This window comes from Spermophilus citellus (assembly GCF_964194105.1).
Source record: "Spermophilus citellus genome assembly, chromosome: 9".
In the NCBI taxonomy this organism is placed as follows: domain Eukaryota; kingdom Metazoa; phylum Chordata; class Mammalia; order Rodentia; family Sciuridae; genus Spermophilus; species Spermophilus citellus.
In genome coordinates, this window is record NC_138191.1 from 101,682,476 (window position 1) to 101,704,875 (window position 22,400).

Consider the following 22,400-nt stretch of genomic DNA (forward strand, 5'->3'; position numbering starts at 1 on the left):
GTTCAATAAGGTAAGGTTGAGAATGTGTAGTGGGGGAAATGTCAACCAACCCTCCCCTCCTGCCTCTTTTTGGCCAACCCAGTACTTGTTCCTTTAGTTTACTGCGTTGTAACAGAAAGAACATGGATTTTGTAGCCAGAAAAACTCACTGAATTCAAATCCTGACTTCACTCTTTATCTTACAAGAAATTGGGCAAGTCCCTTAAAGTCTTCAGCCTGTCACCTATCAGTCACCTTATCAATTATACAGTCTTTAAGGTGATCATACTGGGCAGCCACTGTGCCAGACCTGCAGCCCCAGCCTTCAGTAAGTCTGGGGGTCTATATGTTCCCTTTTCTTTCCTCCTTTTCATCCTGATGTTCTTTAATCCCACCCCTCCCCCCAATTACGTGAATTTTTTCAAATACATTTCTTAGATGAAATACAGGACTTGCATTCATCCCTGTTACATTTCATCTCGTTGGTTGCAGCCCAACATTCCAGCTGGCTGAGATCTTTTCCACTTTTACTAAAATTACAAAAGAATATTTAAATAATGCCAAAGTCTAAAAAGCAAACCAGTCATAATCCCCAGAGCCAGGCCCAAGTGCACGTTCACTCCAGAGAGTCCCCGTCTGTTCAGGGTGATGGCTTTGTTCACTGTGGCTGGTGTCAGCCATGCCCCCACGCTGCCTCATGTCCCTGCTCATCCAACACTGTGAGCAGACATTTCCCCCTCTGCTGCCTGATTTGCACAGCTATCATTTTAATACCCTTCCTGGAACTGGGCCAAGATTAACTTCTTGTTTTATTTTTAATTTTTTTATTGTTTCTTTTTAATTATAGATAACATTAGGATTATGCTCTGTTGTCTCTATGTTCTTGCTATTAGAGAAATGCTGCCTGCATGATCGTTCATGACTGTTCTACTTATGTTGAATTGTTTTTTAGAGTAAATCCCCAGGAGCAATCTAATGGGGTTAAAGGGCAAGAACATTTCCTAGTCCTTTCTGTGTGTTGTTATATTACTTTCCAAAAGGTAAGCCATGTCTCAGGCATTGTCCAAGGCATGTGCCATTTCCCCACCTCTTCACCAATATTTGGAATTTTAAAATTTTGGCTAATGAGCTAATGAGATGTACTTTCCTGACTTCTTCCTATGTGATTTGTCTATGCATATATTTGGGAATTTGAGGGAGGCTTTTGAAATCTTATTCTATCATACCACTCTCCTCCAAGTTTTATAGTTTATAATATCTTTACCAAGTTAGCCATAATAAGGTTTTAGTGAGGTCGAGAGTCATGTGGACCTCCACTACAGACTCCTGTTCACTAATTGGCATTCTTTCCGCGCTGAATTTTTCTACTAGAGAGGATACCTCGACCTGGTCATGGTCAAGGTAGTTGCCTGAGAGGTGACATTTGAGTTGATGCCTGAAGGATACAAATAACTGTGATATCATTTGTCTTCCTGTCCCATCTTCCATCCATACATCTTAAACATGCTGAATGTCTACCCTGTGCCCACCACTCTGCCAGGCACAGCTGGTCTCACCAGACCAGGATGCCACACCTCCAGCCTAGTGCCAAACCCTCAGCTCTTTCCACCAGACCAGAATGCACTTACGTGGCCCCATCTGACTTAGTACCTGAGGATTTAGGAAGTTCATGGTTTCTGTTTGATTAGTGGATTGGGAAGAGTGAGGGTCCCAGCCTCATGCCATCTGCATCCAGAATTCCCCTAGGAGTCATTATAGCCTTCATCCAGTCATTCAAGCCACTGTATGTCTACCAGGTGTCAGTCACTGGCCTAAATGCATGAGACATATTGAAGAAAAACAAAGACTCTCCTTCATGGAGCTTAAAATCTAGATGGGACAGGTGGAGTGGGGAGAACAATAATCAAAACATAATAAATAAGAACTCAGAGGTGATAAATGCCATGAAAGGGGGGAAATGTGGAGCAGGGTGAGGCAGATTGAGCATGTCAAGGGGACCAGTTGCATAGAGAAGCTGATATGTAAATAAAGACCAGGAGATGAGGGAGTCCCAGGGGGCAGGAGCCCTTGCTCCCAACCCTGCCACAGGAACTGGCAGTATGCACAAGTGTAGGACATTAACTCCTTCTGTCTACCTAGTGCCTCAGGTTTACTCCAAGATGGGGGAAAGGGAGAAAGTGGAGGGGAGAAGGAAGGAAAAGCTAATTTTAACTGATACTTGAAAACATTTTATGTAACAACAAGCAAGCATAGATTAGAGCATAGAAGAAGCATTTTCATGAAGAAAATGAAACAGGAGACTTCAAAAACATGCAGCACTTACAAGGGGGCGTGTGGCTGCTCCTGAATCTACCTCCCCAGTCCCTGCGGAGGCCTCTAGGGGTCCTTTGGGGAAAAGTCTACTGAGTCATGGCTATGGATAGACTGGGGGCTGAGTCAGGCCGTCCTAGATTTGAATTATGGCTACATCTCTATTTAAGACTTTTTCCCTGAGCCATTTCCTGATCAAAAAAGTATAGTACATAATTCTCACCCTGCAGTATTGTATGGAGGACAAAATAAAGAGGCAAAGTCAAAAGCTCCTGGCACAAGACCAGCTCTGCGGAGGTGCTCAGCTATGCATGCCCAATTCCAACTCTGTTCTAGACTTCCTTCCTTTCTTGGGCCCCTCCTCTCATCAGACACGATGCTCTCTGGGGAGTCAACCCTCACTCTGTGGTCTTGGGCAAGTGACCTTGCTCTCTCTTCCTGAGTTTCTTCCTCTGTCTATGATGCCAATAATAGCTTATCTGAGACTTTGAGGATTCAGTGAAATTTTCATACTTGCGAAAAGTGTGTGTGATCAGGCAGGCATCTGGCCAGGTCCTATAGGGGTGAAGTAGCTCAGGTACCAAGCAGGATGTGCCTGGCCTCATCCCTATAGGTGTAACCCCAACATTTTTCATGTACAATTTTAAAGAACCAGTCTTACCTAATGAAGGCTCATTACACTGTAGAATGTTGGTGCTCACTCTATCTCTTCCAACTGAACTAACTGCTGACCTGTATCTTAACCCAGAGGCTTCTGACAAGACAGCAAAAGAGATGCTCCCCGCATGGGCTGCCTGGGTCTACGGACCAGTTGCCCAGTAGATGCATGTTGAATGAATGAATGAGTGGCTTTATTATTATCATGCTGGCTAAAAATACAAAAAGACTTTCACATAGATTATCTCATGGGATTCCTTATAGAAATATTACTATGTGTCTTTATTTTGGAAACAAGAAAGCTGAGGCAAAAGAGGGGGTAATGTGAGATTCCTGTGTCACAGAATAATCAGGTGAAGCTTAGATTCAAGTACCCTGAGGCAAAATCCAAAGCTCTCTTCTTGATGCCAGTGGTTCTGCATCAGAATCATCTACCAGGGTTTATCAAAACACGAATTGCAAGTCCAATCCCAGAATTTCCATGTCAGTAGGTCTAGTGTAAAGTTCCTTAAGTTTACATTTCTGACAAGTTTCCAGGTAATACTGCTGCTGCTGGTCCAGGGACCACATTTTGGGAACCACTGTTTTGAAGAGTGGTATTTCTCCATTTTGTAATCATGCCACATAATTACAATCTTGGTGATTTCAAATTTATGGACCATGACCAGAAGCAGCTGTGGGTAGAAGGGCAGAAAGTAGGCCAGGATGCTTGAGCCTCAAAGCCTGCTCTGCCACTAAATGTTAGTGACCACCACTTGGGGACGCACTTTCCTATGGGTAAAATGATTTGACTATCCTGACTCTGCCTGTCTCCCAGGAATGGCAAAAGATTAGATGCAATCATGGAAGAGAGACAGTTTCAAGTAAATTAAAAATCCCTGGAGTCAATAGGGTAAAGTGTCCCTATTTCAGCCACTTCCTGTTCCAGTTTTAGGTGTCCAGCATATGACAGAGAAGAAGGAGGGTTCCAGACCTCTCTACCTTCTCCCTCTATATCAACCCCTCCACCGCCTCAAACAAAAAGTACTAGAATTTTTTGGACCTATATTTAGTTGTTGGTTTTCTCTGTGTGCTCTTCCTATCTGAATTATCTAAACAATTCACAAATTGTATCATAATTACATTCATCACCCACTTTAGCCTCTTGATTTCTGTCTCATTCCCTGCTGTATTCCCAGCCCATGGATATTGTATATACTCACTAAAAAATTACTGAATAAATAAATAATAAAAGAGAGCACTATGCCTCCCATGTTGGAGACTTTCTGGTCTGAAGAGCTATGAGCACAGAGGCTGTGGGGGTCTATTCACACCCTCAGCCCACCATCACAGACAGCACCACCCACTCCCTCCAGGAAAACTTAGCTGAAATGGTTTGGGCCTGCCCAGTCTAGGTCCTCACCTCTTTCTTATCCCTCTTCTGGGTCAGAAACTGTGGGAAAATCCTATCCTCACTAGATGTGAAGACTCAGCTCAAATATTTCCCTAAAAGCCAATGTCTACCTCTTCCTAAAATGAACTTCCTCTTCCATAGCTTTCCAAATCTCTCCCATCCCTCTCTCCCAACCCCAGCCTTCCCTGACTGTTAACACTGAAGTCTTTCTCTGAAATGTCTATTTGGTTGTCTCTCCACCCAAGCCATCAGCAAACTGAGGGGCAGGACTATGTTAATTCATCTCTGTTCATGTTTGCCGAGCCCCTGCTATATTCCATATGCAGGAGATACAGATGTGGATAATAGTTTTAATTCCTAAAATTTGTTGAGCACTTACTATGTGCTAGGCACTCTTTCCTCTGTCACTTAATTCTCACACAACTCTTTGAACCAGATACATTTCATAGATGAGGAAACCATTTTAAGTAGCTTGCCCAAGATGACGCAGTCATGACCTGGAGGAGCCAGGACTAGAATTCAAGCCTAACAATCATGTTTAATGCTGTCTCAAACCTGGACATTGACATAAGCTATTTCTTTCATCTGAAGCTTTTTCTGCACCCTTTGCTCTGACTCCTGCTTCCTCCATGAGCTCTTCAGTGCCCTCTCCCAGCCTGGGCTGAGAAACCTCCCCATGCTTTCTACACTCCTCTTATGGCCTCGGTTAGACCCACATCAAGCAGTATTTTCACTATGCATCATTCTTACTGGACTGTAAGCCCTATGAGGTGGGGACACCGTGTTCAGCTTTGAGTCCCAGTCGCCAGCACAGGGCCTGGCCTGGATTAAGTGGAGCTCTCCCTAAAAGCCTGACCCTGATGAACGGTGACTGTGGGAAACCAGAGACCACAGCAGTCCTTTTTGCCTAGGGTATCAGACCTTGAGGGATCAAGAAAGCCCTGCATGAAGGCCCGTGAGACCCTCCTGGTCTTGTTCCCCCAGGTTGAAGCTTGAAATTTCACCACCAGGTCAAGAGAGAAGGGAAGGAGTGGCACTGGTTCCCTGGCAGGACTCTGACCTCTCTTGCCTGGGGGTGACTGGGCTCCACCACTGACTAGCTCTGTAACCTTGGGCAAATAACTGATTTGGTTTGGGACCCAGGTTTCTCTTCCATAAAAGGTGTTTTCTGACGTCACTGCGTGGGCTGTGCAGTGAGGGACAATGGGTTTGACCCTTTCCTCTCTGCTTTGCAGTTGCAAGACCTTGACTAAGTCAACATTCCAGGTCCTGAGATTTATCCCCTACAGGAAACTGATTTCTCAGCTTCAGGAGCAAGGAAATGTCACTGTTTGGGGTTCCTGAGCACATGGCAAGCATGTAGTAGGCACTCGCTGACAGGTGCTGCCCTCGCTGACAGGGAGCACCAAGCCCTTGGTCCGCAGGGTGCACGCCACCTGTGCAGGACTTTGGGAGAGTCATTTCTTTTCTGTGAACCTCAGTTTCCTCCATTACAACACACATGCCACTGTCCCTGCTCCCCTGACCTCTGAAAGGAGACATGGCTCTGGCAGCTTTGTTCTCACGGGAGCAGGGTTCACTCGAGTGGATTCCTAACAGTCCTCCAGCTCCCCTGGCCCCCTCCGGCTCCCTCCCACAGGGAGCAGATTCCAGCTTCTAATACATTCCTTCTCGAAACTGGTGGGAAGCCCCTGGCCAGGATATGAAAAATGAGAGCCACTACTGAGAGGCCATCATAGCTGGTAGAAGGAGGGAGGCTGGGGTTCTTTTTTTTTTTTTCCAATGGATCTTTAAATTATTTTCATTTTGCTGACTCGCATGCTTTTCTGAGTTAAGGAGCTTCGGGAGATGGTTCTAGGCCATTTAAGCAGAAAGCCTCATTGGCTCCAATCTCTTAGAGAGGAAAAGATTTAACACTGTGTAGCCCAGCCTGTGGCTGCCTTCTCAGGGCCCAGGAGGGCAGGTGTGGGCTTTGCAGGGTATGGCCCACCCTTCAGAGAGCCTCATCTACCAGGCCAGGTAGATCCCACTGAGATTTCCAGCGTTGGCCAGTCAAGAGTGTCAAGCACAGAGCAGAGCCTCTACCAGATTTCCAGTGTGTGTGTGGGGGGGTGCTCCCTGGGTTTTAAGTTATGTTTACAAGGTAGCTTGTTTTTTGTTTGTTTGTTTGTTTTTGTTTTTGTTTTTTCCCTTTCTCTTTTGTTGCTTTTTAGTGAGAAGGGAAGCCAATCCTGAAAGATGTAGTGATCAGAGCCCTTCCCTCCTAGCTCTCACCTCTGGTTCCCAGGTGAGCCTCACTCCTGAGCTGGATTCCCACCTGGCTGCCTTGGGCTAGGCGAATGGAATGTAACTGACCTAATTTGTTCAAGGTGATCCTTGAACTGAGTCACCATAAAGCCCTACTTGATCCTTCTATGGCCCTGTACACAGTTGCCATCCCTCCTGTGATGACGATGAGGTCACTGAGGCTGGTGTGGGAAGAATGAGCAGACTCGGGAGTCAAAGTCAGGTCAAGACCTGAGGGCTGAGGTATCTCCACGGACTGAGAAAGCAAAACTGCCCCCAAGAACCCACAAGTAGCAATGGGGGGCATTTCCCTCCCTGCAATCCAGTCGTCCAACAGCCAAGGCAGGGCCTGGAGAGGGGTAATCACGTTTCAGAGCCGACCAGAGAGGCTGCCACTCGGAGCTTCCTTTGTATTTTGAATATGTAATCTCTAATTAGACTTTGCCTTAATTGCGAGATTTCCATACGCCCCATGACTGCTGTGCGCTCTGTCTGGGGATAAACACGTCCATCAAGTGAGAAGCAAATTGTGGCTGTTGTCTTGGCCCCCATCATCCTGTGGCTCCACTGCGGTTCCTCTGGGGATGAAGCTCAGCCTTCCCCTGTGAAAGCGCTCTGGGGCCCACATTTTAATCAAAAGCGTACCTGCCTCTAGGAAAAAGAGTAGAGGCACGACTCAAAAGTGATTAAATTTAATAACCAAAAGACCAGAAAAAGTCTGCTTTGCAATGCATAATTTCACCAGATATTTATTTATTTCATCATGTGGCCACATTCTACATGCTTTTATGGGGACACTTTATTAAAAATGCCATTTATTTTAACAGCAGCAATAAAGGAAACACACACCTTTTTTTTTTCCCCTTCGCCCCACTGTGTTAAAGGCATTTGTGGTTATTAAATTACTCTTGAGTAGAGGTATGCCTGTCTCCAAATTTACTCTGAAGTATTTCAATAAAATGATCTCAAATGTTTATTCACTCAGCAAATATTCACCCAGAGCTACTCTGGGTCAGAGCTAGCACTGGGGTAGAGCAGATGGAGCCCCCCTGCCTCCCAGGAGCTCAGGAGCACGGGGCAAGCACAGGTGACAGAGGCATCCCACAATGCAGCCCAGGTCTAGTGAAGGAGTGAATGAATGAGGGTATGGATGCCCCCCCACTGCCTCCAACCTTCCCCACCGTGAACACACTCCCCGCAGGCCTGCTGCCGTCCAGATCATTCCTCCACAGTCCTCCTGCTGGAATGTGGATGTCTCTGGGGAGGACTCTCCCCCTCCTAGTCTCCCCACCTCTCTATTCCGGGCCAGATCCTGGCTCGCTTCTCACTGCAGGAACCATCCTTTCCAGGGAAGGCTGAGCCCCAGGCTGGTCCAGATGCACCTTTTCTGGGTTGCCATCAGTCAGGGCACTGCTCACATCCATGAGTTCTGTCTGTTTCTAAGTCTGTCTCCCCCACCAGGGACTGTGCCTGGCTCATCCTGAGTCCTGGACTCAGCACAAGGCCCCGGCACATGGGCACCGGGGGAGGGGTACCCAGTGCCCCTCTGTGGCAGAGGGAGGATGCTCAGGGGCAGTTTCTCCAGAGTCATGGTACACTGCACCCTGAGAGCTGCAAGCAGATCTGGGATGGGGCCTAGGGCACGGGGCAGGACTGACTTCCCTCGAGGGCTTCTTGGGTGGGCAGCCGCCTTCCTCCTCGGGCCGCAGGCGTGGTGTCTCCTGTGCACTCCTGTTTAACCCCATTCATGGGGGCCACAGCCACGTAATTGGATTGAGCAGACACTGACAAGGTCAATTTGACAATTTCATTAATCTTTTATTAAACACCAGCCCTGAGCTCCAGCCAGGCTCGTCTGCGCGCTGTCCCTAGAACGTGCCTGGCATATTCCTGTCTCAAACGCCTCCGCCAGGCCAGACGTGACTGTCCCACAGCTTCGCGTGTACAGGACTTGATGTTCAGCAAAGTCCTCTCTGGCCTCTCTGGCCGCGCCGCAGAGATGGAGGAGTCGAGGTACATAGAACACTGGGGACAGTCTTGGCCTACTTTAGTGCTCGGCATCATTAATTCACAACAATCTTTGAAGACTTAGTTTTGCTAAGGAGGAGATTGAGTTCGAGAGAGGGAAAGTGACAAACTCAGGGTCCTTTCCAAGGAGACAAACTGCAGCCATCAGTAGCACTAGCAGGTTAGAATGGGCCAGATCCTGAAGGGCAGTTTTGAGATTGGAGGGAACGGTGGACGTGTGTGTGACCAGCACAGTGCCTGGCCCTCGGTACATACAGAGCACAAGTTTGTTAGGGAGGGAGGGAGTCCAGTCATGCAAGCTGGAGCTTCCATAAGAATCTCAGGGAAAGGAAGGGACATCTTGCTGGGTGACAAGTGGAGCCTTAAGTTCGGTGGGGGCTTTTAGGACTCAGAGCAAAGCAAGGAGCCAGGAGAGCGTCCAAGAGGAGAAGTAGCATAGATGGCAGCTGGAGTGAGGTAACCGGGAGAGAAGGAGGAAAGTGAGGCTGGAGATGAGGTCGGGGCCACCGCTCAGTGCCTGGGGAGCATGGAAAGATATCCAGCAAGGAATACGCAGCCCATTTGGGGTTCTAGAAAGTTCTTCCTGGCTTCACTACAGAAGACTGAGCCAGGCAGGCTGGAGGTGGGAAGGTTGTAAGTGGCTGTGAGGTGGGCAGCGTCTGCTGGGATAAGCCACCCCTGTGCTGCCTGGCCTCTTAATTGGTGGGGAGGGAGGGGGTGTCAACTGAGACCCTTCCTGGTGCAGTCATCCTGGTGCTTTTCTTCATGAATGTGAGTAGACAAGTTGCCTTTATTACCAAAGGTTCATGGCTTCCCTGGTAAAGCAAAGGACATTGGGACTCTCAAACTCACACACATGGAAATGGACAGACTTTCCCAGGAGGCCCTTAAAGCACTTGGCCAGTTTGCTGTGACATGGCTCAGGGCCTGAGTCTCAGGGCCAGTCTCACCTCCAGCATGCAGCTCTGTCCGGTGTCTCAGAGTTTCTGGGCTCTCCTTGTTGCTGAGGCCCTCTCCCCACTCAGCTTGTCAACCTCTGGTCAACAGACTCTGGAGGCCAGCCATGGGTCCTGGCACTTGGAGGGGGAGCAACTGCTGTCAGAGCCTGGAGGAGCTCCAGGCGCTGGTGAGCATGGGGGTCAGACAGACAGAAACCGGAGTTCAGTGCCAGGGTGTTGTTAGGGAAGTGTTTCCCAGAGAAGCGGATTTTTTTGGGGGATGGGGGTTACCAGGGATTGAACTCAGGGCACTCAATCACTGAGTCACATCCCCAACCCTATTTTGTGTTTTATTTAGAGACAGGGTCTTACTAAATTGCTGAGTGCCTGACTTTTGCTGAAGCTGGCTTTGAACTCATGATCCTCCTGTCTCAGCCTTTGGAGCCACTGGGATTACAGGTGTGTGCTACCACACCCGGATTGTGCTGGATCTTAAAAGACATGTGGGGATTTCATAGGCCAGTGGGGTACTCAACTTTGGGCATCTCTTTAAGAGCTGCCTGCATCCTAATGTTGTTGTTGTTTAATCTTGTTATAAAATCTATTGTAAGAGAACAGGAAGAACCCAGCTCACTCACTCTGGGATTTACTTAGTGCTGGGCCTCCAGCGAGCACCCCACAGAAGATATGAGAGTGTTGAATGGAAGGGTCCTGAGCTCCCCTTCCCACAATGAAAGAGGGAAGGAGAAGAGGGGAGCCAGGGATGGAGGGGAAATGAGTGGAGTACCCAGGAGGGACCCTTAAACCCAACCTGACCAGTTTCTTCCCTGTTGAAGCCCACAGCTCCCTGAGCCTCAGGACAAACTCCCACCTCTCACCTCAGCTGGTGTCTATCTGGCCTTTGTATCCGGCATGTATTCACCCATCAGCAAGCTCACTCATGCCCACAAACACATCAGCCCACATCTTTATTGTCAGCTCTTGCATTTCCAGAACAGACCCAGACAGTTGCCATCTTCAGGCCTTTGTCAATGCTGCGTTCTCTGCCTGGGAAGCCCCTTCACCCAGGGAGCACATCCTCAGGGGCTTTGCCAACTACAGCAAGAAATCTTTCCCAGGAGATCTCTGCGGCTCCAAGCCCTGCACAGACCCCCTGGCCCTCCAATAGCACCAAAGTGCACACCCCATGTCCATGAAGGTGTCTCTGTTTGTCCTGCCTCCAAGGCTGGCTTGACACTTTTCTTCATTGTCCATCTTTGCTTACCAGAGGCGGTATGGTCAGGTGGGAAAAGTCTGGGTTCTTCTGACAGATTGCCATCGTCAGAGACTTGAATCCCAGCTACTATCCTGGAATTTGTGCAATCCTATGAGAGCTATTTACTCTCAGTGCCTCTGGTTCTTCACCTGCAAAATGGGTTTATAATAAGGGTTGATGCAAGGATTAACTCTGTTAATTGTGTCAAGGTCTTTGAAGAATGCCTGGCAGATAGTAAGAACTCACTAATGGTGAGCTCTTGTGATTGCTTTTCAATTAGAAAATAGTAAGGTGCAGTGCAGAAATATTTGGAGGAAAAAAGTTCAAAGTTAAAAAGAAGTGCCCTCCTCTCAAATAAGTGTTAGATTCATGTGTGTCTTTCTGGTTTTCTATTCAGCATGTAGGTGGGTAGCATACCTATTGTATACATACATCCACAAAATCTGTACTCACAAACATGACATCCTCTTCTATAGCTTGCTTTTCCCACTTAGCAGCATATACTAATGCTCTCAAAAACAGGTATTATTTTTATCTGTCTTTGTAGCCACAAAAGCTAGCATAGAATAGGCATTTCAGGGAACTCTGAGGAAGTAAAGGGGGAGGGAAATTGGGCAGTCTGAATAGCGTAGGGCTGCAGCATATGACTGAGGTCCAAGGAGTCATTAATAGCATAGCACTTGTCACTGCTGAGGAGTCAGTATCCAAGTAAGACCTCCTTAATATGGTTTGAATGTGTCCCTTTAAAGTTCCTGTATTCAAAACTTAATTTCCAAATTCATATGTTGGTGAATTTCAAGGGTTTGGAAAGTGTTGGGGATTAAATGGTGTCATGAGGTTGGGCCCCCATGATGGCTTTAGTGGCTCTGAAAGAAGGAAGACAGTCCTGAGCCAGAACATGTGCTCTGTCTTGCTGTGTCACTCCACGGCAGGCAGCCCTCACCAAATGCCTAGCAGATGCTGGTGCCATGCTCTTGGACTTAGCAACCTCCAGAACTGTGAGGAGTAAATTTCTTCTCTCTATTAAGTTACTCAGTCTCAGGTATTCGGTTATAGCAGTAGAAAACGGACAATATACCCCTCATTTTAGTGATAGAGACCTCAAGGGCAGAGAGGGGAAGGGGCTTCCCTGGAGTGGCTCAGCAAGTTAATGAGATTGGAGCCTGGGCATGCCTGTGCCTGTGTCCTCAGGCTATATGTGGCCACCCTTCCTACCTGTTTCCCAGAGTCCTCCTCACCTCAAAGCTGATACACAGCCTGAGAGATAGCCTTCTTGCTCTGGTCTGCCTGGCTTTGTGGCCTCCCCCAGGCCAGAGTTTGCTAGAAAGCCTGGAGCAGCCATCCCCAGATTGTTCCCCAGACAAGGAGGCAGAGGGAGGTGGCCAGTGGGAAAGTGTCACCAACACAAGGGATTCTTATTTTCTGTGTCCCAGGCAGTGTCAGGTTACCTCTCAGACAATAGAGTATTTTGGAGTCTTGGAGGCTTCTGGCTCCATCCTTGCAATCTGTCCCATGCACAATTTCAGAGGGTCCACTGCAGTAGGATGAAGCATGCCCTTTGTAGGGCAGGCCACCCTCTTCTGGGGATCCCAGCCACTGCTCTCTCCATCAACGGGCCTTTGCACAACTATGTCTTCGGTCTGAGATGTCATCCCCTGTTGTTACCTTGGCTCAGAATCATGTGGTCTCTCACGGCCGGTCTGCTTCTCTCATCCCCTATGATCTGTCCCTCTGAAGGGTCCTTGCAACACCTCGTGCAACCTTTCTCCCTAGCCCTCCTCAACACTCAGTTGGCCCTGCCTATGGGTGTGATCTACCCACTCACAGAGAGCAGCCTGGGACGAGAGGGTGACTGAGGGCAGCTATGGTAGCCGGGTGTGGTCGGGGCATCCAGGCAGTTTCCCATGAAAGGCAACCTTTACTCTGCCTTCAGCTGTGGAAGGACACAGATTATGTCCTTGGAAAGTCCCTCCACTTCATTCTGAGCTTCAGATTCTACATCAGAAAAAAAGGCAATTCTGCAGCCCATGAAAAAGGGTTAAATGAGCGAATTAGAAACTGCCCACTACTGCTCTCCTGCCCCTTTCTCCTTTCAGAGATCCCTCTCTGAGTCACAGAGTACAAAATTTACAGGGACCAAGAAAGTGGCCCCAAGAAATTCAAAGTGGAACAACAGAAATCACTCTGGCAGGCATGTAAGGGCCCAGTGGGCAGCCTGGTACACCAGCTGGGTATTGCCCTGTTGGGCTCCATTGCAGACCCCCCCTCCCAGCCCCCAGACTGGCAGTTCCTGTGGGCAGCTGCAGGGAAACACCCATTTCCCATCCATGGAGCTTGGGTCTTTGCAATGATGAGCTTAACTGTGGCAAGCACACCGAATGCCAGGAGTCTCTCAAAAATGAATCTTTGTCAACTGTGATTTTGGAATTAAAGAGGAGATTTCACCAGAGCACTGGAATGGCCACCAGCAGCCATTGGAATGCTTTCTGGACGATGATGCCCACTGGGTTGACCCAAGCACGGTACAGTCTTAGAGGCAACTCTGTCTCTTCATCTTTGGGCAAGGTGGCCCAGCTCTGTCAGGGCTCTCCACAGCGGTTTCCCACATCTGCCCAGTGCTGCTTAGGTCTTCTTGCCAGGCCAGGTGTGAAGTTCAGGGAAGGAAAGAAAGCTGGGAGAAGACGGCTGTTCCTCTAGCTGGGGCACTTCACTCAAGAGCTATCTTAGAACAGCACCAGATGGCTTACAGTTTCAGGGATTGTTCCAAGTGGCCAAGGCTGGCCCTCTGGAGTGTGGCTGCCTTGCACCCAGTTCCCCTGCTGTTTTCCTTATGGCTACCAAGAGAAACTGCATCCAAATAACAACCCTGGACTCCAAGGTGAGGAAACATGGACACAGTTACTTCATTTATTAACTCACTCATCCATTTATTTGTGGATGCATTCATTTACTTCACACAAATGTGTGGAGTTTTACAATGTCCCTGCCCTGTTCTGAGTGCTGGGTATTTACAAGAAAGTAGAAGGATCAAAGTCCCTGTCCTCACAGAGCTTGTCCACCAGCAGAAGAAAACACTCAACAAGCCAAATGGACCAAGAGATACTCGGAAGGTCACTGGCTTACAATGGTTCAGCTTTTGATTTTTTTGACTCTATAATTTGTGAAATAAATACAAATTCAAAAGAAATTGCACTTAAAATTTTGAGTTTTGATTATTTCCCCCAGGCTGGTGACATGCACACTAGGCAGCAACAGTGAGCCATACATAGCTCCTAGTCAGTCTCCAGATCATGAGGATAAACCACCAATGCTCCATAGTGTACTGTGTTCCTAACATAATTTGGATACTTGTATTCAGTGAATTATGTGAGTTATTCAATACTTTTTTAATAGTATAGGGTTTGCCTTACGTGGTTTTTTTCAATTGTGGGTCAATGTAAATATTCTGAGCTTGTCTGAGTTAGGCTAGGCTAAGTTATAATGTTCAGAAGGTTAGGTTTAGGCTATTCATTTTTGACTTAGGACATTTTTCAACTTATAATGGGTTTATCATTGTAACCCCAATGTAAGCTGAGAAGAATTTGTATATGATAGGTAGTGATTGTTTTTGGGGGGGAAGAAAGGATAGAGGGCAAAGGATGCCATTTCAGGAAGGAGATCAGGGAACCCCTCTCTGAGAAGGTGGCATTTGAGCAAAGACCTGAATGGAATGAGAAAGTCATCCATGTGGGCACCAGGGAAATCAGTACTGCATTCTGGACATATGGTCAGCAAATGAAGAGGCTCTAGTGCAGGTGGTACTTAGGTGTCCTAGGAGAAGCAGGGTGGCCAGGGGTGCCTGAAAGGGTGCAGAGGAGAAGCAATGATGGGGAGAGTAGGAAGAGATGAAATAGGCCATGCAGTCGGGACCAGAGCTGAGCCCATGAGCAAGGCCCAAAGCATGTTCAGGTACCAAGGGAAGCCACTGAAGGATTTTGAGCAGGAAAATGACATGATGGAATGTATGTCTTGTGGAAGTCATGCTAGTTCTTTTGTGGACAGGACAATAGGGGGCACAAGTGTAGAAGCAGGAAGTCCTCCTGCTAAAAGGCTCCTGAAAACACACAGGAGAGGGTGAGGGGCCTGCACTAAAGTGTGGAGGTAACGGTGACAAGTAGCTGCCCTGGAGGGCACTTGGAAGAAACAGGGGTCTGCCACTGGGTTAGAGGAGAAGGTATGAGAGCAGCAGGCATCAAGGGTCACTCCAGGGTTTTAGTCTGAGCAACTGGAAAATAGGAGTCGCCATTGACTGTGATGGGGTTCAGGATCAGGAGGAGACTAGGGACTTTCTCAGACAGGACTAGTGCTTGTTAGACATCTGGAGGGACGTTGAGCACACAGTTGGATAGACTTGGACTGGTGCTATGTACTCTGGAGTCATTGATATATAGATGATATCTCTAGCCATGAGGAGAAAGAGGATCTCCAGAGCAGCAAGTGTAGCTAGGACAACTCCCATTTGCCTATGTGGCCTCACACAAGTCCCTCTGCCCCTCCAACCTCACCTTTAGTGGAAATGGCAATACCTCAGGGAGTTGCTGAGAGACATGAAAGCAAGACCAAAGCCCTCGTAAGCCATTCATGGTGTCTCCCTGTTCTTACTGGACTGCCTGTGCCTAGCCACTCCCTAGCAATGGTACTTTTTTCTCTATTTCCCCCTCTTTCCCACCCCAACTCCAAATAGCAACAAAGGCTCCAGGCCTCATGTTCTGGTTCATTTGAGTCTGTGCCAGTCTGTTCAGGATGCTGTAACAAAATACCTTAGACTGGGTGATTTACAAACAACAGAAATTTGTTGCTCCCAGTTCTGGAGGCTGGGCATCCAAGAGCAAGGTGCCAGCCATTCAGTGCCTGGGGAAGGCCTGTTCCTCACAGCTGGCACCTTCTGTGTCCTCACATGGCAGAAGTGGTGGACAAGATGTTTCAGGTGTCTTTCATAGGGGTACAAATCCCGATCATGAGGGTGGACTTCTCATGACCTTAACACCTCCCTCAGGTCTTTCCATTTAATACCATCACCTTGCTGATTAGGTTTCCACTGATGCATTTTGAGGGACAAAAACATTCAGGCATCCAGCAGGCCACAGTAGTCTGCTTTCTCCTTCCCACAGGAATAGCTCATCTGACATAAACAGCATGTTACAGTTAATAATGCCACTGTACTATCTTGGTCGCATTTAATCATCATACTGAAGTGAGGCGGGTGTTATTTTCTCCAACCTCCAGACAAGGAAATCGAGGCTTAGAAAGTTCATACAACCAGAGAGTGGCTTAGCTAGTCGTCACTTCCAGACACAACATCTGACTCACGGACAGGGCACCAGGATTCTCCTGGCAGAACTGTCCACTTGGCAGAAAGCCTCTGTAGTTAGCCACCTGCAGCGGAAAGGCCAGAGCTGAACTGAGAGCATGCGCAGTGAGTATCAGCTAGACTCAGCTGCCAGAGTGGGCTTTGTGGCAGCATCAGAGGAGCCACAACAGGGTGGCAGTAGGGGAGGAAACAGGCACCATGCTTTCCTTTGCAAAAGTTCAGTCAAACCTAGGAAAGGCTCCCTCTTCTGGGCTCCATGCTTCAAGAAGAAAAAAAGCACAACTTGGTAAGATGTCCTGGAAAGCATGGTCAGGGGGAGTGTGAGGACTCCAGACTGTTCTGTGGATCAAGCCTGAGCGCACATCACCTTCCCTCCTTGACTGGCCTGAACTCAGTCCTGCAGGCCCATGATGCCAGGGAGGCTGGAAAATGCAACCCGGCGTGTGTGCAGGGAGAAGAGGAGAGCACAGATAATGGCCACCCATGGGAATGTGCTCCCAAGGCGGGAATGGCCACCCATCCTCCAAGGCTGTTGTGAGGCTCAGGGCTTCTGTGCAAGTGCCCCAGCAACATAAGACAGATGGTAGAATGGTGAAGGGATTTGAAGCCGCATCCTGCAAGAACAGCAGAAATGGGAGGGGGGTCCTTTCACCTGGAATAGGACTAGAACCTGACTGCAGGCCCATCTCTGCAGGGGTCCCTGGAAACAGGGAGCAGGTGCCCCTTGGGAAGCCAGGAGGTCATTCCAGGAGTCACCACAGTCACAGAGGAAGATTGTGATAGAACCTGGTCATGAACTCTGGTCTCCACCTCTCTTTGCCCAATTGGACGGGGACCTCGTTGAACATAGAGATGGTGCCCAATTGATTTGGAGCTTCCCAGGTTCAGCCTCTGCTGACCAGCACAGTGTCTAGCACCAGGCAAGGCCAAGCAGGCTGTGCCACCAAGAAGACGGGTTCATGAATCAAATGGACCTGGATGCAACTGCTGTTTCCCACTCCAAGCCATGTGACCCCCTTGTCACTTAACTGCCTCAAACCTCAACTTTCACTCTTATAAAATAGATATAATCCATTTTTTAGGGATATTGTAAATGTTAATGAGATAAATTGCCCACTGAAGTGCCTGGCATGAAGAGGGTATGCAATTTTTGCCCTTCTTCCTTCTACTTTCTACTACCCCAGGAGAGTGGTGCCAGATCTGCAGAACATAGTCATAGTGTCAAAAGGGACAACATAATTCTGACACTGTGAGTGGTGGCAGAGAGGGCAGGCTGACTTGGCAAAAGGCCACTACTGTGCTTCCCCAACCCTGCAGCAGCTGGGCAGGCATGCTACTCACTCTGTCCACTGTGGACACCACAATAGGCTGCTTTGGTTCTCGCTGGCCTTGGGACAGAGCAGGAAGTTGGGGGATCGGCCTAGGAGCCATCCTCATGCTGGTACCTCACAGGTCTGAAGCCACACCAGGCTGCTAGGTCCCCTCACTGGAGGAGCAAGTGCCTCCTGCCCAGTAGAGCACCGTGGAGAAGAGCTCTGTTCTCTGCCCATCTGTTTCCCTTTAGCCTCACAGTTGGCTGCCTTCCCTGTGTGGCTGCCTTGGGCCTGGGGATTTCCAGGGGTGATAGGTTAATGGCCCCTGGGAGAGTGGCAGAGGAAGCCCCAGGGGAAAGGCTTCAGGATGGGGGCCCTCTGCTCCTGGGTTGTGCCTGCCTTGTGCTCTGCCCTCAGTCTCCTCCTCAGTTCCCTGTCAGTGCCCTGCAGCCAGGTGGCAATCAACTGAGGGCTTCCAGCATAGACATCCATCCACAAGACAGAGACTAGTGGCTGCGGGACTCAGGACACCAAGTGCCACCAGCCATCCTTGTGCTTCTTACTGTCATTTTTCTCAAATGAAGTAAATCGTTCGTTGTCCCTTGCCCACAATTAAAAATAATAATAATATTTTATGTGTGTACAGAAATTTAGGCCTGATGACTTACTTTTCACATTATTGTACAGGGCTTTGTAGGATTATCCTGGATCCAAACAGCGTGGCCTGGGTAGGTATTTTTATCCCTCATTCTCAGCTGAGGACATAAGCTCAGAGAGGTCCATGGGTGTGCCTGAGGTGTCACAGTGCTAGTCAGTGGCAGAATTGGATCTGAGCCCAGGTCACCTGGCTGAAAGGCCCACACTCCTCCATTTCTCATGGAAAGTGGGAGCTTGGTGAGGGCACAGAGGAAGCCCCACCACCCTCCACGGCAGCCTCTTCTTTGTGAAGGGTTGTGTATTTGACCACGGTGTGATTATGGTGCATGGAGGTGCCAGGGACTGAGCAGAGGAGACAGGAAGTGATCTATCATCTGTTCATCACCCCTTCATGCCACAGTATTGTCGTCAGCCCCTCCCATATGTCTTGCTTGATCTCCATCCTGGATTCTGATCCGTAACACAAACAAGAGTCTGCTGTCCTTGGGTCACAGGATGGCATAAATATGCAAATCTCTGTCTCTATCACTTTCTTGTAATGGGATTTTCCTGGTATCATGTTGTCAGGGGGAAAAAAAAATGACACCTCCTTCCTCCACCATATCATTAAGACGTGTTGTTCTTGTAATTGAAAGCTGCCGCTGTCATAGGCTACTGAAATAACACCATTTGGAGCTGCGTTGGGGATAAAACACGCCCCTGTTGTATGAGTGATTTGTGTAAATGTGAGTGTGAGAAGGTAGAGGGACATCAAGGAGCTGGAATCAAAGCGCTGTGCTTGAAATCTGGTCTGAATGGTGGAAGTCATTCAGGGAACACTTATGGAGCACCTGCTGAGTCCAGCCCTAGGCGAGGGGCTAGAACACAAAAAGGAATCCACTCCCCTCACCGCAAGGTGTTTATTGTCCAGTGAAATGGCTCGGCATGGACGCGTGCAAGTGCACCAGCACGTCACAACTGTTGGGATGAAGGAGCGTGCAGGGCCTCTGAGGAGGCAGGGCCTCATCTTCCTAGACTGAAGTTATGACTCTGAAGGCTTCCAGGAAGGGCATACCTGGAAGAGGGAACTGCTTGATTTAATAAAATCTCAGTCTTTCACTTCCAATGCCCTGGAGAAGTCAAGGCATTTGAAATAGCCTGGCTGGGCCAGAGCAGAAAGGTGAAGGCCCTGTGCCTTTTTGTAGAAAAAGTGAGGTTTGGAGGGAACCACTGAGGATTGATTTAGGCTTCATCCTTTTCATTTGGGACAGTAGCCTCATCTCTCTGGAGCCCAGTTTCTCAATCTGCACACGAGGACAGTGATACCTACCTCACATTGCTATTATGAGAATGAAGTAAGATGATGGTGGTAAGGGCCCGGCATGGTTCCCACAGGGTGCTTGAGTAGGTCTTCCCTCCTGCTCAGACCAGGGCTGTATCTGAGAGCTAGCCTCGGACAGCACTGGGTTTAGAAGGGTCTAAATGCTGAGGAAGCCTTCCTTCCTCAGTGGGCAGGAGTGGAGGTGTGCCAGGTGTGCGGAGGTGAGGCCAGGGAGGCCAGAGCACCCTCTCTGCATTCCCAGCCCAGGCAGAGTCTGTCCCCAGCCTGCTCTGTGGCCCCTTGGCCTGATTCTCAGGAATAGAGAAGGGCAGCAGCTGCCAGGACTCTCTGGAGGGGAAGGTACAGGTGGGGGAGAGGCAGTAGAGCCCACCAGGGACTGTTGCTGGGGAATTGCTGCCACCTTCCTCTGTGCCCTTTCCCTGAAGTGTGAAAGGCCCTGCCTGGGACACAACAAGGAGCCCTGTTCTGCTCTGAGCTCTGCTCCCATACAAGGGAATCATCTGGACCCCAGATGCTGCCTGGGAAATGGGCAAACTGAAAGGCACACTCTCCCCCTCCTACATCTGTGGTCCGGAGTTTCCATCCAGATAAGTCTCTCCTGATTCACAAGGGACATCCCAGTCCATTTCTGTGAGTTCTTTGTTGAGCTCCTCTCCTCTCTGCATTTCAGTTTCCTTGTTGGAAAACTGGGAGGCCCTCTGCAGAAATGACATGCTCTGCAGGCCACCTTCCATGGCAAGTATCATTTCTTCTGAGGGCCCAGTCCCCAGTTTGTCAGAGCACATTTTGCTGAGCTTGATATTCGGGCTCCTCCACCTGCCCGCCTGCCTGCCCTCGCTCACCAGCCAGCGCTTGGGGACTAACTGCATGGCGCATGCTGACCTCAAGGTGAAAAGAGGCCCCAGGTTCCCGCCCTCATGGAGCTTGCATTTCTTGGTGGAGAAAGACAGTAAATAAGTGAACAAATAAATGTATAATGAGATTTCTGATAGTTGTTAAAGTTTACACAGAAAAACAGAGCCAAGGAAAGAGAACAGGAATCTAACTAAGGAACTCGACTGACATGTATTGATTCCTCCTGGGCCCTGGGATGGGCGCTGTCTAGCTGGCCTGCTCTGCCATCAGCCCCCACAATATTTCTCAGTGTCCCAAGAAGACTTGGTCTGCTTTCCATTCTCCTCTTGTCTGTCCTTTTCTTCGTCTTTCTCTTTTTTTCCTTTACTCTGTTCCTCATGCATTCAGCCATCAAACATCTTCTTTTCCCTGTTTGGTGCTAGAGATCAAAACCCGGGCCTCCTGCACACTGAGCAAGCGCTCCAGCATAAGCTACATCCCCAGACCTTCAAGCACAACTTGCAATGGAAAGTGCTAGCACTGTGTCAGGTGATGGAAGTTGCTTTGCTGTAAACCTGAAGCTGCCTCGGTCCTCCATGCTCTGCCTAGGGAGCCTCTCCCACCTCTGAATTCATCTGGCCTGTAAGAGGATGCCTGAGAGTGTCTGTGGGTTTCTAATGTGTCCTTCACTACATCATGGAGGTCCTGTTCATGCTGGGTTGTAAAAGTTGTCTATTTACTTACTCATTTGTCCATTTATTTTCATGTTCATGTGCTCATTTTTGTAGCTTGGCCCTATGTTTTAGCAACGGAGGCTAAGTACCTCCTTCCTTATCCCGAGTCTCTTAATCTTTCCTGTTCCTTCTTCCAAATAAATTTTAGTGATTTTCTCCAGCATCAATTTGGAATCCAATCTATACATGAGTTTGAGAAGAATTAACATCTTTACATTTTTTAGCCTTCCGGAACAAAAATATGGCACATATTTCCACTTATTCAAATCTTCTTTTATTTCTCTCAGTAAAATTTCATAATTTTCTTCACATACATCCCACACAGTTCTTGTTAAAATTATTTCTTAAGGGTTTATATATTTGCTGCAACTGTGACTGAAATATTTTAAAATTTTAGTTTCAATCTTAAATTTCTTTTCTAGATTTAGGAAACTTAATAATTTGATTTATATTTATTTGTACAAAGCCAAACAATTAAATTTTCATTTAGGAGTTTTCAAGTTGCTAATTTTAGGGTCTTCTAGGTAAATAATCAGATAATTACAAACAATGTTAGTTTTTTTTTTCCTTTTCAATATTTCTAATTCTTCTTTATATTTCCCACCATTCTAATGAACTAGTTCTCATATAACAGTTTTCAATAATAATGATTCCAGACTTGTTCTAACTTTTAATGAGAATACCTATGGTATTTTGCCATTCGGCATGAAGTTGTTCCCTATTTTAAGATAACTGTTCTAGAATGTTGAGGAACTGCCTTCCAGTTTTAGAGCACTTGTTCAAAGAAAAAAAAAAAAGAAAAAAGCAGTGTTTCACTTTGTCAATGACTATGACTTTTCCAATTAGACCCATTTATTTGCAGTCATATAATTAATTAACACATATCTGAATTACCAGTATGAACCTTCTTGATTTTTCTAAATATAATTGGCTAGCACTTTATTTAGATCTTCTTTTCTATAAGCACAAAATAAATTTGTAGCTATCCTATTAATCGTGTAGTTACTTAACAAAATTTTGGGGGTTGCTTCCTATCTCTTTATATTCTTTAAAGCGGGTATGAATTTTGAGAACTATCATCAAATATCAAATATTTGATGAAAGAATGAAAAATAGTTTCATATACTTCTATGATTACTCAAGGTTTCTTTTAATCTTGGAAATGTCCAGAAACTAATTTCTCTCATCTAGACAACTTGTCTTTTATTATTAATTAAAAAAAAAACATTGTTGCTACATTTTATTTATGTTATGATCCTTCAAAGGCCATGCATTAATGGCTTAGTGGCCACCTGTGGCACCACAGGGAGGTGTGGAATCTTGGGAATTGGGGCCTATGGGAGGA

At 47.7% G+C, this 22,400-nt stretch overlaps 2 protein-coding genes across 12 annotated transcripts in view; one reads left to right on the forward strand and one right to left on the reverse strand.

Annotated features, from left to right (window-relative positions):
- AGBL4 (AGBL carboxypeptidase 4) overlaps positions 1-22,400 on the forward strand; it is a gene marked incomplete at both ends in the record, with an annotated part of 1,419,693 nt that overhangs the window by 1,218,109 nt on the left and 179,184 nt on the right. The gene's annotated exons all lie outside the window — the stretch shown is intronic.
- The window catches only part of LOC308656269 (uncharacterized protein), a 191,277-nt gene that overhangs the window by 17,518 nt on the left and 151,359 nt on the right, over positions 1-22,400 (reverse strand). The window lies entirely within an intron of this gene.